Raw genomic sequence first — 19,872 nt, forward strand, 5'->3', positions numbered from 1 at the left:
CCAAGGAGTACACTATCTATATAAAAACCTAAGCGACTGTTAGGACTGAATGATCAGAATGACTGGAACGACCAGTCGACCAGTCGCTATGATGCGCACTGACCACCAGGGGGCAGGTGCTCAGCACAGGAGCTGCGCCCTGGTGGTCAGTGTGCTCCCACAGCCAACCTCCCACGACCCCTCCCCCCGGCTGGCCGGCACCCATGGGCCCCTGGTGCTAAACCCATTTGTAGAGAGACCTGCTTCTGGGTTGGGGTTTCGTAAGTAGCAGAGCAGCTCCCTCACTGTGATCTATTGAAAGTCAGACCTTGACACAAGGGTTTGTCTCGCTCCCATCCTCTCCCTTCCCCGCGCGCTGCCCACCTGCTGCAGTGGCTGCGTGGCGGCGAGGGAAAGAGGAAGGGGGAGGCAGGGAACTGAGTGGTGGAGGGGCACCGATAGTGGTGTCTGTTCCTTCCACGCCCGGCCCAGTGACCATTGCCTCCTCTCCCGACCCCTCCGGGGCCTTCGGCCCTGGGCTGGGATGGGGAACCAGAGGTGGGTGGTGGCAGATGTGGCCCCTTTCCCAGGGAGGCCAAGGGCCAGCTCCCTCCTTGGGGCTGGCAGCCACACTCCCGCACCCCCTCCTCTCCTCCCCTGCATGAATTCATGCACCAGGCCTCTAGTATAAGTATACTTGTGTATATTTATCTATTTTTAAAAAAACGAATTCTTACTTAAATTTAAATACAGATCAATACTCTGGGTTTATATGTAAAATATTGTGATTATAGATAATGTTATCTAGTTTTTGCTCAAGTGGCTTTAAAAAATCCTTCCAAAGAGGTCACAATTTGAGTATAATATTAAAGCAGGACTTAGTAACAGCAATACTATGACCAAGTAAACACTTGTACTATAATTGTAGCCTGTTAGTGACCATATTATAACAAAAACAATGATGATCCAAGCAGATCTGACAAGAAATAGGATGAGATTTTTTTGCTTATCAAGAAGACAATTTGAGATATGGATTTATATCTAGCATCATTAACAGTGTACCTTACCCTATTTTACACTGATGTCAAATAACAAGAATCTGAAGCCATTACAATCAGTAAGACATTTAAAAACTAAACATATAGATATAAATTTTTCTAATTTTTCTAATGTTTAAAATCATGTAATACTTAATTCAAGATTTTACAGAATTTCACCAAACATAATGTTAAATATTTAGAAACCTCTTCTGAAGTTCTTTAGCTATAAAACACGAAGAGCCATATGCTATTACAAAAACACTTGTTCTTCCCTTCTGCTATAGAAATGGCTACAGTAATACACAGAAAACAACATGGCCACAAGTTTAAATGTATTCCTTTGCTAAAAAATGAGAGCTGCCCCATGCACAACTTTGTGTAACCATTTACCTAAGATGCCGTGTGAATGATGTCCTCTGGGAATGTGCAGTGAGCACTACCACAAACAATGCTGGAAGCTGCATAGAAAACATGACTGAAGATTTGAAAGAGAAACTTTGGCCATGTAGGATGCCTGCTTTTCCGATACGTGAACATACATATTTTTAACATGCCTCAGTTTATGTTTTTTAAAAAGACAAAGTGCTATTTTTGAGGGAGCCACTAAAATATGCACCAAAGAATATATAATTTCAACAGTGTTACTTTTTTAAATAAAAGTAATGTTTAGGGAAAACTGACAAAGTATAACCACTGGTGAAGTGGTTGCTCTGACTCTCGATTCCAATAATTACAGGCTGTTGTTGTTCCTTGTGATTAAGCCCCTATCCCAGTGGTCGGCAAACTCATTAGTCAACAGAGCGGCAAACCGTGGCTCGTGAGCTGCATGTCGCTCGCGAGCCGCAGTTTGCCGACCACTGTTCTAGCTGGACTAACGGAAGAACATTACTGACAAGATTACAAAGACAACACCATGGGCTTCACTAACTACATCATTCATAGCCAAGCAATTGCGACACAATGTTGAAACCAATGATGATGCAATTGCTTTTAAAAATAGATCTGTAAAACACAGTAAAATCTTTACAGTGCTTTTAAGGGAGATGGGGAGTAACCATAAGAACTGTTTGCACCACCCAGAGGTTCCCCTGATTATCTCATGGCAACATTTCCAAACCTAAGGAACTGAAAAACTAGTGTACCAAATGTGCTAACAAGGTGCTGTGAGTCTGTGTACCACATAGCTAGTAGACCAGATAGATGATTGATAGATAGATGATAGATAGATAGATAGATAGATAGATAGATAGATAGATAGATAGACAGACATACCATCAAACAAACTTACTCTTTATGTTCAAGGTAAAGGTGACATTTTATCAAATAAGGAAGCAAATGCTTTTCTAAACAGATTCATGCTATGAAAAAGTATTCTGAAAACATTTGTTTGGAAATGATTCTATCATAGTGTGATTTTTGTTAACAAAAAATCTGTCTATCACTTACAAAAACATTCATCTGTTTTTAATTTTTAAATTTCAACAGAATGTTTTAGCCTGTTTAATGGTGTTTCAAAGAGATTCAATGGGTGTTGAACCCATTTACTAAAAATATGAAAATGCTATACTACCTTCAACCTCATTGGCAAAACAACTGATTGCCGTCAGGGAAGATAGAGATTTACTAGCCAAATTTTAACAAAACATTTTTACATATTTTGTATATAGGATTAATAAATTAGTATAACAATTTAATAAGTACAAACAATGATATGCTTATTCCATTTGGATCTATTTTGTTTCTGAGGTATCATTATCAACTGAGGCAGCATTAAAACCATGTAGCAAAGTAATCTGAACTTGGAACCAAAACTTGAAATCACTTCATAACAAAGTGTTAAATTAAGACTTTTAAAAATAAGCAGTATATTAAATCATAGGACTTGGGGGAACCACAGTTAATATTAAAGTATTATTTTATATATATACTTCTTTCTTTTAATATCTACTTATGGATGCTTTTATAGGCTATATTAGCACAATAGTACATGTAAATACAGTAATCTCCCTTATCCAGGGATTACCTTTCAATGGTTTTAGTTATCTACTGTCAACCATGGTCCAAAAATATTTAATGGAAAATTATAGAAATAAACAATTAATAAGTTTTAAATTGTACACCATTCTGAGGAGTATGAATGAATTTCATGCCATCCTACTCAGTCCCACCCTGGACATGAATCAACCTTTTATCCAGCATAGTCACGCTGTATACACTACCTGCCCATTAGTCACTTAATAGCTGTCTCGGTTATAAGATCACAGTGCTATGTTCAAATAACTCTTATTGTATTTATTAATGCCACATTCACATTACAGTATGTTGTTATGCTTGTTCTTTTAAAATACAATAACTATCAGTTATTGTTGTTAACTCCTAGTGTCTAATTCATAAATTAAATTTGATCATGGGTCTGTGTGTATAGGGGAAAAATACATAGTATATATAGGAGTCAGTACTATCCATGGTTTCTGTCGTCCACTGGGGGTCTTGGAACATATCTTCCATGGATAAGGGGTGACTACTGTAATTTCAAATAAATAGGCACATGTATTAGGACACATGCTCATAAATGATGGTGTATTCATCCCCAACATTTGCAGACTATTATTCTATCAGAATAAGTTCTTCCAAATAAGCCTTAATGTTATCTTGCCCAAGGAGCTCCTTCAGCCTCACCCTTACCAATAATACTTGCTAGACCTTTATTGCTTTCTCTCCTTAAACATCCTAAATTCTTTTCCTTTCACCTCAGCTAATGTAAATGCTACATTCACTCCAATCAAGCATGGAGAATAACAACTAGTGCTTTGTTTGTGATAACATTCAAACAAACATTTTATTAATAATCAAAGATATTTACTTTTAAGATGCATTAGTATACACTTATTTAACTAAATGAAGGCTTTATTTGAGACAATTTATGATGACCAAATATGTTACTGCCCCTCTCACTAAATTTAGTAAAATTACACTTCTGTTTTTAAATTATCTCAGATATAAATTTGTTAAATAAGCAAAACTAAAAACCATATCTTAGCCTCATAAAAGACAATTGATGCAAATGTCCTATTTGATTGGCATTTTAATAATAGAAACCAGTGTATACACAGATCAAAAATGAAGAAGAGAATAACCCAAAGATGTGAAGGTGATACTAAAAGAATTCAAAAGAAAAAATTAGCATACAATATGAATTGGGTACACTTTTCATATACTTCACTCACACAGCACCTGATAACATTAATGAGTTTTCCATGTGGACATAAAGAAGAAATTAAACACAAAACTTCACAAACTAAGACATGGCTAATTATGATGAGTGCTTTGGAAAGGGTCCTAAGGTATCACAATTAAAAGCTGAGCTATTTCTCATTATTTCCCCACCATGTGAGGAGATTAAGAGTCCCTAAATTCACTAGGCCCACCCAATCTGGGCTGCTATACATTTTGTCCTTAGAGAAAATAAGCTTGTTACAAAATGCTACTCAATGTAAAACACATAAGTATTCAGTGTACTGTGACTCTGCCTTAGCATCCCTGTAAAACACACAAAATCATACAAAAAGTACAAATGAAATCATTCTCTTTGGAATTGTTGTCTATAAAAGTTGATAGGGTCTAACTTCAGAAAAGCTAAAAATTTCTTTTAATAATGCCTTAGAATGTTATATTTAAAATAAAAATTAAACATAACATACAGTTTACTTGTTCCAAGATTAAAATTATTTTTAAAACCTCAATATACAGGGTGGGGTAAAAGTAGGCTTACAGTTGTTCCTATGGAAAATAATATAATAATTAATAAATTATAATGCAAGAATAAACTGTTTCATATACTTACAACTATAAACCTACTTTTTACCCCATCCTGTATTTATTTTCAATATGCATCTTTATAGTTGGAAAGGATCACAGCTAAGAAATCTTAAAATAGTCCAGTTTTCCTCCAGTGTATATTTGTATCTTCAGATTCAAAAGTAAAAAATGTTCCTGAGACTCAGTTAACTAATATGCTATATTCCAAGTTAGTTCAACTTTGTTCAGTTGCTATACTATTTCAATTTTTATTTTATTTTCCTTGAGTTTTTGCTTCTTATTAAAGAACTCAACTGAAAGTTCTAGAGGAAAATATCCTTTAAAGCATCATAACTAATTTAATGTGGCTGAGGGATGTTTTTAAACTGTTTTATAAAACGCTCATCTTTTTCCCCCCTCCTTTACTCAGCTTCACAGCCTTTCTTTTCAATGGAGCGATTTCATCGTATTTTTCACAGCACTATCAACACTGTGAGCCTCCCGCATCCACAACAGTGGTAAGGAAAACAGTAGGTTAAGGCCATTGGAAACTAGGGCTAAAACTTCTCCAACCTATATCACCACCAAGCCCTTTTCAGAAAATGATTATGTCCTGAAGTCATACACACTACAAACATATAAGGGGTGTTTAATTTGGAGAGGCAAATTATTAAACACCAGAAAACTTCCAAACCAAAATTAGAAAAGAAGGCTTGTGGGTTCAGAGAAAAAAGCATTTGAAAACTCATTAGAAAACATGCTATACCAGATTACAAAAATAAAAGGAAAGATTTAGCATCCCTATTCGAAAGTTAAAAAGGGTAGAGAGGGATTGTTGCTGCTACTGTTTCATTATCATATCATTATATAGTAATGTGTATTTCTTCCAAAAAGCCTGAATTACTCTGAGGGTTAATTTATTTTCATGTTATCCCTCAATAAAAAAGAAGTTATGGGATATGCCAACTTTACTGAAGGAAAAACGTAATTATAAATGTGAGACACCTAAAGACTTGTAACAGATAAGGGAAACTCAGAAATAACACTCAGATCCTATGCTTGCCAACTCAAGCCGGGGGGAGGGGGCAGTTCTTTACAATGCTAGATATAAACTTCTATTAACTCATAGTCCTGCTCATCAGTTCATATATTAAGAAGCAACTTATTTTAATTTTCATACTTGACATATTTGAAGGAAAGTAATAATTTGAAAAATTCTCCTGTATCTTAAAATGACTCACCATGTCCCTGACCACAGACCTGAGCTAAGAAAGAAAAGTGTTAAGCTGCTAACCTATAGCCACATCACTGTCATGATAGACATGGTTTTTGGGAGTCACAAAGACACAAATATGAGACATTTCCATGTCAGACCTACCAAACAGTCTATAATACTATCAAATGTTTCCCCCAAGTCCAGTGCTTTTCAGGATGTTACCTCAAGCAGCCTATTTTTAATTATCTTTTAAGTAATGGCTGAAAGACAACCTCTTACTAGCTTTCCTCGACACAGGTACGTCTGCTTTTATACTCATCTCCAATATAGCAACCAGCTCACTGCATAGGATTACCCAGCTTCATACCTCCGGACTAGGACTGTGTATTTTCACCTTTGACATCATGTAGTCAAGTGGTCCCCATCTTCTCACCGCTAAGGATCGTTAACCTATATTTTGAAAGATTGTTACCTATCAACTAGCCACACTTATTATGTAATAATTCAGTATTTTTAAATTATCGATCACAGACATATATAACTGACATTTAACACTTCTGATTAGCATGGTATTATTCATGTACATTGGCATATGGGAAATGCAGGATTCGTTTGGCTCTGGAAATAAGTATGAAGATAAAATAAATGAGAACTGACATTATACAGAAGAGACTGGAAAAAAGAGGGACCAAAAAAGCTAGCCCTAATTTATGACATACAAGCTTTGTTTGTAGTGAATAATATCCTGAAGCAAAATCCAAATGAAACATTTATTTATATCAAGTAGGAAGTTAGACAGTATGACTGGCAAAGTTATCTACCCTGCATACTTTTTATTGAATGAGGCAGTGAATATGAAAGGACTCTGAAAAGTGAGTTCTATAAAACTTAGAGAATTAAGGGCCCTTTTTAAGCCAAGGGTCTACTACTGATCACATAACTGCAATCAATTAAACCTAACACAATTGTCCAGAACTGTTTCACACACTTCTTTTTTTTTTAAGATATTTTTATTTATTTCAGAAAGGAAAGGAGAGAGAGAGAGAAACATCAATGGTAAGAATCATTGTTCAACTGCCTCCTACATGCCCCACACTGGGGAGTGAGCCTGCAATCTGTGCCTGTGCCCTGACAGGAAATCGAACCATGACCTCCTGGTTCATAGGTTGATGGTCAACTACTGAGCCACACCAGCTGGGCTACACACTTCTATATATAGTATATTCAAGCTTAATCTACCCAATAACCCTACCTGATAAATTCTATTACAATCCCTATTCTAAAAATTAGGAAATTGAGACTTAAAGAAATTATATAAATTTTTCAAGATCACAAAACTAATTTAGGAAATAAGACTTCAAAGGAAAGATTCAAGAAGTAAAAATTGAACATTTAATTTTGGTTTTCTCACATGTAGGTCTATCATTCAAATAAAGAATATATTTTTCTAGAAAACAGATTAAGATGTGTATATTTGGCACAAAGAACTTCCTGGTGCTAATCATTGAAACCTATAACCAAGGAAGATTATAAAATCTCCTTCTTTGCTGGCTTTCAGTTAAGAGAGCTTCTTAACTGACTAGAATGAAGATAGAGTGATTAGTTAGTACACACTTGGAGGATAGAGGATGACAGATGAAATGACCTTTCAAATCTCTTCTAATTCTTTGAATTGGAATTTTCTCATATTTGAGAGCTGGATATCCAAACCCTACATTTAGTCACTACTCTATCCCAAGACTGCCCATCTAGTAATGAATTCTCCTTTCTTGGAAAGAAAGGAAGGAAGATGTATTGCTGTCTATATTTCATATAAGAAGGAAAAAAGCAGATTAATTTGCAAATATATAGTGAAGCTAAAATGAAAATCCAGATCTTTCCAATTCTAAGTATGGTATCACTTCTTCAACTTTAACAGATAACGTGTATTAAGTATTTATTTTATGACAAGCCCTGAGCTCGGTGTTTTCCATTCATTTATTTCATTTAATCCTAATAACCCTATTGTGTAGATATTATTACAACTCCCATTTTAGAGATGAAGAAATGGATTACACCAAGAATATATTGGGGTGGGGGGGTGAATGGGGTGGCTAACTTCTACAGAGAAGGTTCATTGCTCATGGAAATAGCTAGAGATTACTTATAAGAAAATAACAGCATTCCTGCCCTTTGATATTTTTCCCAAGAAAGAACAAAGAACTATTCTCTTTGTTAGGAACATTCTTCTCCAGTTATACCAATGACCTGTTTGGTACAACTGGAAAAGAATGACAACTGTGCCTAAATTTCCCCACCTACCATATATTAAAAATTTTCAGTAGAAGAGAAAATTCTTTTTTTTTTTTCTTAATTTTTTTTATTGATTTCAGAGAGGAAGGGAGAGAGAGATAGAAAATCAACGATGAGAGAGAATCACTCACTGATTGGCTGCCTCCTGCACACCCCCTACTGGGGATCGAGCCTGTAACCTGGACATGTGCCCTTGACCAGAATTGAACCCGGGACCCTTCAGTCCGAAGGGTGATATTCTATCTACTGAGCCAAACCGGCTAGGGCAAGAGAAAATTCTTAACAAATAAAGACTATGGATTCAAAAATGCCCTTCAGGTTGCCTAGAACTTAGTAAGGCTCAATCACATTACCCAATGACCTGTTTGTGAAGTATAAAATGAAATATTTGCAACCATGCCTCAGAATGAGTTCCATTTGAAACCTGTGCTCATCATTTTTTTTATATCTGTTGCATTTTCTTTTTTTCACATACTGTAAAGCATCTTTATTTTTCTTTGTCTGATTTTGAAGAACTACTTTTCAAAGAAGCAAAGAGATTGTGCTCAGTAAAGTCAAAATCACAAATAGCACTAAAATTCCACTTTGCATTTGAATGGATATATTCAAAATAGATAATTTCAATTAGTCTCTTTAAGGTGACTAGAAACAACAAATTATTAAAGTATAAGGGATAATAGATCGCTTCAAAGGTTATCTTGTGAGATTTTCAGAGAAGAAACAGATCAAGAAGTTGGAATCAGAGAATATAGAATGTTTGCATAGAAGCGAATCATATTTTGTACTTTGAATTTACCTTATATTTATTATGCATATGTCATCACTGAACAGCATCAAATCAATATACTTAAGTAATTTTGGTCCAAAACAGTTTAAAAACACAAAAACTCTTAAAGAATCCCATTATATCACATTAGGCTTCTTCAATACATGGCGCTTCCATCCAGAGAAACGTTTTAAAAGCTTTATAGACCAGGAGAGCTTGATAAATAAAACATACCAGTGAAGTCCTTGCCACCAGACCAGAATGTTCACAGATAGAGCACAAATACAGAAATAGAAAATTACAGAGCAGCAAATTCAAGTTAGTTGCAAAGATGCAAAATTTTCTAAAACATACACAACATTGAACTACCAATTATTAGATTTTATTTCACTATTCTATCTTAAATAACTACAGGTTAAGATGCTAACCAGTTCTTTATAAGAAGAATCAAGCATCTCCCTATAAATGCAAAGATAACTCTTCCGATAAAGATTTCTATCATTTCAAATAATTGTTTTTCCCTTGAAATAGTAAGAGAATGCCACTACACATTTTTATGCAATTAAAATATAAGGAAGAATATTTCAGAGATCTTTAAGCATTGTAAAAAGAAAGTTTTTCCAATATTATGTACTGTGCTAGTTAGTGAGGATGACTAAATATATTAGCATTATAAAGTAGAAATAACTGGGCGATTGGCATTTTAAATGTAGTTTATTAGTTTATAATAGATTACAGCATCTACAATTAACCTCAGAAAATAATTCACATCTTTCCTAAAATTGAAAGTTTTTTTGAGTGAATAGTAAAATATGAGTGACATATAAGGGGTCTTAGAGGAGCAAGAAGAGAATCTGAATATAAACAAGCCATCATTCTGGTAAAAGGAAATACAAACAACTGGAATAAAAATAGTTGATGCACAAAAGCCATAATGAGGGGGTAGCTCAAAAAATAACTTCTACTTTGAATGGTTTGGATGAAATACAAATTATCCACAGAAAAGTGTGGACTGGCATAAATGTTTGTACAAAATTATAAGTGTATTTCAAGAAGTATGCAAGAGGCAACCGCCTGCATGATGCACAAGGTCCCAGCGATGCTCTGTTTAAGTGCTAGTGCACAGAGTCCAAACCACTGCATTTTAATTACCATGCAGCCTCAGATATATTGCCTTTGATATGGAAATGTTCTTGTTCTCTCATCTTCACATATGGTCTCATGCACAGAAATCTTTATCTGATTCATAAAAAATAAACTAGAATCCAATCTCAACACCTGACCTCAGTGCTTAGAAGTTTTTTACTAAGCATGGTGTCACTATAAAAAGAATGGCTAATATTGATGAAAAGTTGGATATTTTGAGCAATGATATGAAGGATTTGCAGTTAAGAATTGAATCGATACTGTTTCTCTGAGGTTTTAAGGTTTCATGTTCCCTTTTTGAGACTACCACAGATTTGAGGAAAAACAGGGCAGCATCCTTTTTGTGGAGGTGAGAGAGTCTGTAGTTATTTAAATTATATACCCCCATCTTACAACCTCCATGCACATTCTTTAATTGATATTTTTATCCAAATTATAACAATGGGTATTTAAAATTTGAAAAGCTCTATCAAAAATCATACCACAAGTTTAAAACTCCTTCCAGTTTGACTAAATGTCCGAACAAAGTAATTCGCTGAAAAGCTTTTACCCTCTTCCACAGAACAAGGAAAATAAAAACACTTTTCCTATAAATGAATAATGAATATGTAATGAGAAAATGATGAAAGTTTCTGAAATAATTCTTACCAAAACAATTAGTTTTCAAATCACAGTTGAAGAACCTCATGTGAAAACGATATACATTTAAAATGTGCTTACATCTAATAAAATTGCTTTTCATAGACTATAGTGGTATGACAGCTTTTTTTTTTTTTGAGTATGTTGAGAGTCAGAGTATAATCAGCAGAAAATGTGGAGTTAGAATAAAGACATAAAATGTTCAATGCATTATTTTCCTTGTTAGGAAAAAAAAAAATAGGGGAGAGCCATATTTCTTAAACAAGAAGCAATCCAAATGCAAAAATAGTCTATTTCCTCCTCTAAAAAGCAATATTCATATTTTAGCAAGTTTCTATAATAAAGTCTGTTTTCATTAAATCTCATATACCTATATAACTTGATAATTCTGAAATAACCTAGATTAGTTTTTTTAAAAACCAGTAATATGACCCATCTAACCTCATGACAGCAGATAATACGTCCCATCTGCAAATCATCTTGCTGTATGTTATCTGTGTTTTATCATTTCTAGTACCTGTCTGTGCCTGATATGGTACTCTCAGACACATTAGCTTGATGGAATGTTTCACTTGACTTCAAAAACATCAATTGATATATATGCACCCCTAAATATATTTAAACAAACAGCTCTTATATCAGCCAAAATTTCAGTTGTACTGTACTATACTTTTAGAGAATGCTGTTTGTGAATATTTAAAAAGTATATATGAATTCTTTGACTAACAAGAGAATTCTTTCAAACTTAGAGATAAATAACATAACTAAAAAGTATAGAAAATATTAAAAGTAAGGCTTAATGCCAATGTATATTAAAACCTTATTTAAAAAATTCATTTATTCCAGTACCTATTGTGTTAATTGAAACAGAATTATTTAAAACATCACTAATTTCTTCAATAGAAAATGGATATGTGTAGCAATTTTATCAGTAACCAATAATTCCTTTTTAAAAGTCAAATAGAAACAGACATAATGCCACCAAAATTGATCATTTATGTTTTGAAAATAGTATTTTAAAGCTTTAAAAGAAGAACTTGACAGATATGGTCATATTTTAAACATATGCTTTTCCCTTACTAAAGAAAATATCTGTCGCTTTCTGCTACTAATGAAAAAACATCCAACAGACGATATTATATTCCTACTGAATGTCATTTCTTCCCGTTATTGTTACTGAATCCAGTATAGAATCAGCTTAAGGTATAGAGATAGTGTCTTATTAATTAATATTTACATTTATTTTTCTTTATAGTATAATGTTTTGAGTGTTATAGTTACATATTATACTATTATAGGAATTTGTATCATGCTCCATAATAACAAATTCATAAATTTTGCATTTAAAAAACCATATACACCAAGAGAAAGTTCCTTCTGATTACTTCCCAAAAAACCACTAAGAATAGCATTACATAGGACAAACAATAAAAAAAAACTATCTTATTTTGCTATATATGTGAGGGGATATGGTGGGAGAGCAAAGGAGAAGGGTGTGTTGATAGTACCTGAGAAAAGCAGCAGAGGATGTCAGTTTGCTTAGGGAATTAATGGCCTGGCAATAGCTAGATCCTGGTTACTCACTGCCTTTGGTAATGAACTAGATCTAATAAGTGTGGTGCACACTTGCATGCTTTCAGAGTCTGAATGATTTTTTTTTTTTTGGTTGGTTGTTGTTGTTCTTGTTGTTTTAGGATAAGGACAATCTGTCTTCAGTTATGAGGTTTTCAAAAGTGTAGGAGAAAAAAACCTACATGCCATTAGGCCTACTGCTCATGTGCTCACATATGTGTATTCAAAAAGATACTCTCAAAAGTATATAGCTCATAGATTCATGGTCTGGTAGAGTATTAAGAAATCAGTCATAACTTTTCCCCTATTATAAAACATGAAATATTACATTGATTCAATAAAAATCAAATGCAACTAAGGAAAACCATGTCCCCACTTCCCACCTGAAAGGTTACACTCTTGCAGCCATAGCAAAGCTAGCCCTATCCCACTAAACTTATGGATGGATTTAGGATGTTTGCTTTTTTGTTTTAAAATAAAGAGAATCTTCTAGAAGGTATCAGGGGAGGAGGGAGCCTGATGAAAGTGCCCAATGCTGAGTGTTGGCTTCCACCGTGACTGCACAGATAGAGGGAAAGTCATGTTCATGGCTGCAGAAATCCGGCTTCCGCCAGAGTGCATGCAAAAGCTGACCTGAGGATGGGGCTGAGAAGCCAGGTAGGACTCCCAAGCACCAATCTGGGTACAAACAGAGAGGACGAGACACTGCCCCTAAGAAGCACAGCTGAACAAGAGTGAGACAAGGAGAGGCAGCAGATCTTTCCAGGCTCCCCCACAGTGAACACTAGCAGCCCCAAGCGGCTAGGCCTGAGGGGGTGGGGGAGGGGGGCAGTAGCTGCAATCAGAACACAGATAGCAATTTGCTGAGTGACCTCTGGGGTGGGGGTGGGAGGGAGCACAGAGACAGGTGAGCAATCCAAACTAGAAGCTTGAAGCCCCTACCCAAGCCAGGACACAATGTCAAGCCTTGACTAGCCCTGGTGGACTGGAGCATAGAGGGACACTAACAGCCCCCCTCCATGGGCGGAGTGTGCAGAGTCGGTATACTGCCAGATTTACACCACCGCGTCACACTGCACCCCCTTTCCTCATTCAGTCTGCACCCTGCCCCTGGTTTACCCCTCTAACCAGTAGTTCTCCCTCAACCGAAAAATAAAGAGAGCTGAGGAACAGGAAAATCGAGAGAGATAAATCAAAGACAGGGCTACGCTGTCAGTCTCCCGCGGTGCAGGGGCCTCCCAGGGCTGTCCTGGCTGGTTTCACCCTTCTTCGGAAATCCTGCAGCCCAGGACGGAGCTGAGTGGGCCAGGTCGGCCAAGCCCGTGCCTACGGGCCTTGGGCCTCAGGGACGAGGTGCTGAGTGCGCAGGCTAATTATACATGTGGCATTTGGGCAGCCGACTGTCCAGTGACACCTTACCTTATGAGGAAACGTCAACCCAAGCAACTGTTCAAAACAAAATGCCATCGCGGGATCAGCTTCGCCGGCTCTTAGCCGGCTCGGGATTGCTTTTCCCACAGCCTCTCACACTTAGCGAAAGAATGTGGCCTGAGGAGGCCAGCCGTGGGGGGGAGGGCCCGCCAGGGTTGTGGGGGACAGGCGGGTAGGTCCTTGCCAGGTGTCCGTCCAGTCCCCCCTCGCCATGGACCAGCTCGCGGAACCCAACCACTTGACCTTTTTATTCACCAAACCCTCCTCCTAGAAATAGACTGGGCGGGGCTGCGTCTGTTCTCCTCGGGACCCGGGACTTGGGCATGTGACTATAAAGGGCAGGCGAGAGGGGACCCTGGGGAGGCGGGGGAGAAGGGGCACTCTCGCATCCCGACTCCGCGGGGTTGTTGGCTGGGCCGCCCAGCCGCGGAGGAGGGCGGGCCTCGGGAGTGCGCGCCGGGGTCAAGCGCCCCGGACAGGACGTCATCCCAGTGCCCCACTGACAGTGCAGCCGGAGGCCCAGAGCCCAGCCCAGTTTGCCGTAGCGACGGCTTCGGGCCGTCTCGAGACCGAAACTTCAAGCACGGCCCCCAGAGGAGGTCACACACCCAGAAGCAGCTGGGGACGACCCGTCTCGCGAACAGCGCAGCCCCGCCGGCAGAGTCGTAGGCTTCCTTTTAGTCCCCAAAGTGGGGGCAGCATTCAGTATCTGACAACCCATACAAACAAATGTTTTCCAACTTGGTCAGCCTCGGAGAACTTAAATAAAACTCAGCAACCACCTTTTATCTGCTCGGAACACACCAATTCTCTGCTTTTATCTTAAAGCTCCTCGGAGCGCCAGGGAAACAGTCCAGGAAAGGGAGCTAATCTGTCCTCCGCAGCCGCAGGCGCTCCTTCTGGCGCCCGAGCACAACCCCAGCAGACTCTGCACAAGCCCCTTCCTTTCTCTGGCCAGCCCTTGAAGGGAGAGAGAAAAAAGCGGCTCCCCCGAGAGCAGCCCGGCTCGGGCGGGTGGCAGCACCGCCCCCGGGCCTGGGCCGAGCCCCAGAGTGGCAGATCTCGGTGGGTCTGCGGAGCGTGCGGCGGCCGGCGGGCCCCGGGCAGGGCGCCGAGAAGGACGAAGGGCGCCGGCCGGGCTCAGGGACGCGGAGTGGGAGAGCACCGGACGGAGAAGTGCCGGCGACTGTGTGCGAGGGCCCGGGGATCCCCAGGCCGAGCCCGCGCCCGCAGGGTTGGGCAGCCGCTAACACACGCCCCCGCCGGGCCCGGCACCCCTGCCTGCCCTAGGGTCCCAGGCAAAGAGGACCAGAGATTAGCACTTGGGTTTCGGATTGTCTTGGAATTCGGCTTGTTTATTCCAAAGCGATCGTAAAAAGCCAAGTCCAAAAATAAGGGGAGGGGTGGGGAAGGGAGAGAGCAGAGGGAGCTGGAGGCAACTCGCGCGGGGTCCCGGAAAAGTTGCGGCAGAGCCGCGGTGGGGTGAGTGTGGAAGGAGGAAGCGTGTGGGTTTTCTAGCGACCCGGGTTTTCTTTATGAACTCCTCCCGGGAAACTTCACCCCGGACGAGAGCGCGACGGAGATCCTCGGCTCTCGCCCGCCCTCCGCCAGCGTCAAACCCACAAATAGCCCAAGTTTCCAAACCAAAATGGGGGTGGGGTGGGGGTAGCATTAAGAAGCCCAGAAACCCAGTGGGTCCTCCCCACCGCCCGCACCCCGAGCCTGGCTAACACTGAAGCGCTCCGGAAAACTGCGGCATCGCAGTCAGTCACACGGCGAACCAACCCAACACTTTTCAAGAAAACAAAATATTCGCTGGGAAACTTACTTTGCATTTAGTCTCTATTCTTTGGGGGGATGCGGTTTAGGTCGGCTCGTAAGGAAAGCTCGTTTTGTCCAGGTTGGATATTGTCTACTTATGGATCAGCCCTTGGGTGAAGGTTTATTTTAATTTATGGCTTATGCATTCTTTTAAGGTCGATTTACATGACCTCCGGCTACAACTAAGACAGCCGAGGAGGGCACTCCAGTCGTCAGTCGGCCAAACCCACAATTAAAACAGCCCTCCCCCTAGTCTTGGTGTGACTCTCCCGAGGTAGGCTGGTTGCCTGCTTTCCTCTTTTTTCTCTCTCTTCCTTCTTCACTTGTCTTTTCCCTTCTTTCTCTGTGTCTTTCTTTTTTTAATATCACGGAATAAGATGTGATATCAATTTGAAAGTTTTGGTATAACTTTCTCTAAACCCAAGCCTGCAGCGATAACGAGATAACAGCGCTCACAAAGCCCTCGGGATGCTGCCCTCTTGTGGGAACAAAAGGCATTACCACCCAGCGGTCCCATCTGAACCCTCACAGAGCACATACGCAGAAGCTGAGAGAGAGAGAGAGAGAGAGAGAGAGAGAGAGAGAGAGAGAGAGAGAGAGAGAGAGAGAGAGAGAACTACACACGCAGGCACAAGCTTCTTACATCACACACTTGCGCAAACTTCAATGAGATACCTACCTCAAAGTTCATGGAGACTTAAAAATTCATTCTCTAAGCCACCTGACTTCTTTTTCATATCATTCCCAGTTATATAGGTTAGAATATCTACACGGGGAAGTGGAGGAGAAGGAATAAGGTGGGCCGAGAGGGCGGACAGATTTCCGGACGAATACTTAGGATGGCGATAACAGCTTTCTGTTGTCAAAGGTTGCGTTGTCTCTGTCGCCTGCTCTTTTGGCCTCAGTGTCCTACGCACAGTTATCTACAGCTACAACATGTGTTTTCTCGGAGTGGATTTTGGGACTTGGGGGGCGGCAAGAAAACCAGAAACCCGCCACGCAGATCTGTCACCGCCTCCGGAACAAGGCACAACTCTCCCAGAGGGGGATGCATCCTGGGGATCCGCGTGTCCGCCGGCGGCGAGCGGCAGACGCCCGGGCCCCTTTCTCAACTCTGCTCCCCCTGTGCGTGGGCCCGCTGAGCGCCCTCCTCCCGCTCCTCCCCCCTTCCCCTCCCCAGCCTAGCTCGGAAGCCCGCCCGGGCTGCGCGGCCGGCCGCCGCTCCCGGCCACCCGCTCCCTCGCAGGGCTCCGCGCGCTCAGCTCTCGCCCCTCCGCCGGTCCTACCCCAGCCCCGAAGTCCCAGCTCCGGAAAACTAACCCTGGAGCTGCCTGGAAGGGCAAGAGCGGAAGGCGCGGGGGGACGGTGGCCTGGCCCGGGGCTCCTGCCCCTGCCCCCTCCGACTCCCCAACAGGTAGCTCACAAACGGGCCGCGCGCTCTCGCTCTACCGCCCTCGCTCTCTAGATCGCTCGCTCCGTCCCGGTTACCTGGGCGGGCTCCAGGATGGTGCCGCACGGGAGGGCTCCTTGTGCGCTGCGCCTCGAGAGTAAATGGCATTAAAGAAAAAGGGAAAGATACAAATAAAAAAAAAATCTTAAGGAAGGGGAGTCGATGCTAGGTTAATTAGCACCACCCCGGGAGCAAGGGAGAGGAACCCCTCCACCCCCCGCAACGCCGAGGCAGGCGCAGCCCGTTAACTCTAGTCTGCGGGGGTGTCCCGCCTGGGGCGGGGGAGCGCTGACCCGCAGAAGTTTGCCGCTGGGGTGCCGGGAGGTGCGCGCAGAGCGGGTAGACTAGGGATTTCCCCCTTGAAACAAGTGAAGGCGATGGTTAGTGCTGTCAATCTTGGCAATCAGTGTGAGCGGCCATGTCGTAAGTATTCAAAGCATTTCCCGTCGTGCAACATCAGAAAGTGAGTGGCCAGGGCATTGATCTGAGCGAGGGAGAGGAGGCAGGGCTCCCCTCCCAGACAACACAGGCAAGATGAGACAAGAGGCGAGGGAGGCAGCGAGCCAGGCAGGGAAGCTGGGAGGGAGGGGGGAGGACGGGGGAAGAAGAAGGAGGGGAAAGCGGGAGGCAGAGGCAAGAGAGCAGGAGAAAGGGCAGAGAGCTGCGCGCGCGGAGGTTGGGACTGTAGAAAGCGCCTGGAAAGAGAGTGAAGCGACTTACTAGAAGGGAATGGGAAGGGGACAAAGAAGAGGGAGAGCTCGGGTCAGAGAGGAATGGTGACAAGTATTAGGTGAGAGAGGGGCTGAGGCGTAAAGGACCCGCGGAGCGCTATTAGGACAGGAGCTGCTGGAGGAGGAGTCAAGAGGAAGGCAAACTGAAGTGGGGGAAAGGTAGACAACTGGGGAGAAAGAAAGGACAAACTGGGGAAAGAGAAGGTAAAGTGGGAGGGGGAAACGTAGGGGTGGTAGTTTGTGCTTTGGAAAAGTTATGTGACAGAGGAGAGATGGACTGAAGGTTAAGAAGCACTGAGACATAGAACTGGACCACAGAAGTGAGTCAAGAGAGATACAGAGAAAGGGGAAGGACAGGGGCTGAAGCAGACCTGGAGGAAGGAAAGAAGGGTGAATATTAGATGAATAATGAGGATGAAGGAAAATGAAAAACGAAGTGGTAGAAAGAGTAAAGAAAGATGTGCAGGAAGCATAGATAATGAAAACACACCAGTTAGTAGGATCTCAGTAAATGGGAGAAGAGAAACGTATGTTAAAAGATGCAGAAGGAGGAACTGAAAAGAAAAAGCAATTGATAGAGGAGATACTTTTTTTTTTTTGAGGAGATTCTTAGCTTATCTAGCTGGCAGTATTCTGGAGGCCATGTGGATTATGGAATTTATGAATGAAAATCATTATAAATAACAAGACGTACAAACTACCAAAGAAACATGATTATACCTTTACAACAATAAATAAACAGTTCCACATGAATTATATGGATACGTTTGGGTTATGTGGACTTGAGTGTGTGATATATGTGTACTATCTCAACTTTGTATAGGAGTATATTTGTAGAAACAATTTCAAGAGGGGTCGTTTGGAAGTTATACAAGATGAAAAGAATTTCAGTTACCTTGGATAGCATGTAAAACTCCAAACTCAGATGCAGAAAATTATGTAAATAAGACTTGCCAAAAAATAAATGAATTAAAGATTCTCTTTGATGCATGTGTAGGATAGATAAAAGATTTGAAGGGTATAGAATGGCCTAAAAAAAAGCAAAGACCTGGAACTTTATCTCAGTGCAAAAAAAAGTGGGGGGCTTAGAAGTGAGAGACTTATCATACATTAAGGTAGTAGAGATACAGAATACAAGAGACATGAGAAACCCAGCTTTGACAGTAAGAAACACAGAGATAACTAGAGGCAGTGTGTACAAGGTGAGGTTGGCCTGCCTTAACCCAGGCTCAAAGAAAAAGACTAGATTTGAGAAACTGATTATCAGTAGAGACTCAAAAGTATATCAAGATTAAAAACTGGGAGAGAGGTTCTGACTTACTAGCATAACCTGCAAAGGTTTGTGGAAGGAGAGGCCCTTACTCTGTAGAAAATGATATGAAATGGCCACTTTGAGATACTTCATAAACAGACACTTTATGAAAGGAGATATGAACCAAAAGAGAGGGGTCAGGAATTTTGACTAGAAAATCCAGAATAGTCATGGCAATCTAAAGTTGCCATTTGGGGGAAGACCTCCCACAGATAAAAGGTAAGGGGGAGAAGGCCTCATCTTTGGTCACGTGAACTTTTAGGAAGATGGAGAAAGTAAGGAAGCACGAAGACGGAACAAGCTAAGTGTCATTCATACACTGGCTTCTTCAAGTATACTCCATGTCTGGTTTCATATGGATTCCAGAGAAGGAAAAAGAATAGAAATAAGGGTGGGGGTGACCACCTCCAATTAGTGGGACATGAGAAATAGCTAGATGTTTCTACCCCAATAAGAATTACGATGCTTGAGTATTGGGAGTTAGGAGCTGTAAGTTAAAGTGACTTGATGACTGTTCCCTAAAGAGGAGAGCTAGTCCCCACCAAAACATTTTGTGTCCCCATTGCTCACAGCGATTTTCAGGCCTGAAAGGTCTGCCTCTAGGCACCAACGCCTAGAGGTAGGCTAAGAGAATGCCTAACACCTTGCATGCCAGCTCTTTCCACAACTGGCTCGCCCT

At 41.0% G+C, this 19,872-nt stretch overlaps 1 pseudogene across 1 annotated transcript in view; it reads left to right on the forward strand.

The window, feature by feature from the left end:
• The window catches only part of LOC308233706 (small ribosomal subunit protein eS26-like), a 28,396-nt pseudogene extending 11,145 nt beyond the window's left edge, over nucleotides 1–17,251 (forward strand). The window contains exon 2 of the transcript in view: nucleotides 17,115–17,251. The product of the transcript in view is annotated as a small ribosomal subunit protein eS26-like (transcript). The remainder of the gene's footprint in view (nucleotides 1–17,114) is intronic.
• Nucleotides 17,252–19,872: the final 2,621 nt, after the last annotated feature.

The sequence above is a fragment of the Plecotus auritus genome (genome assembly GCF_963455305.1).
Source record: "Plecotus auritus genome assembly, chromosome: 9".
Classification (NCBI taxonomy): domain Eukaryota; kingdom Metazoa; phylum Chordata; class Mammalia; order Chiroptera; family Vespertilionidae; genus Plecotus; species Plecotus auritus.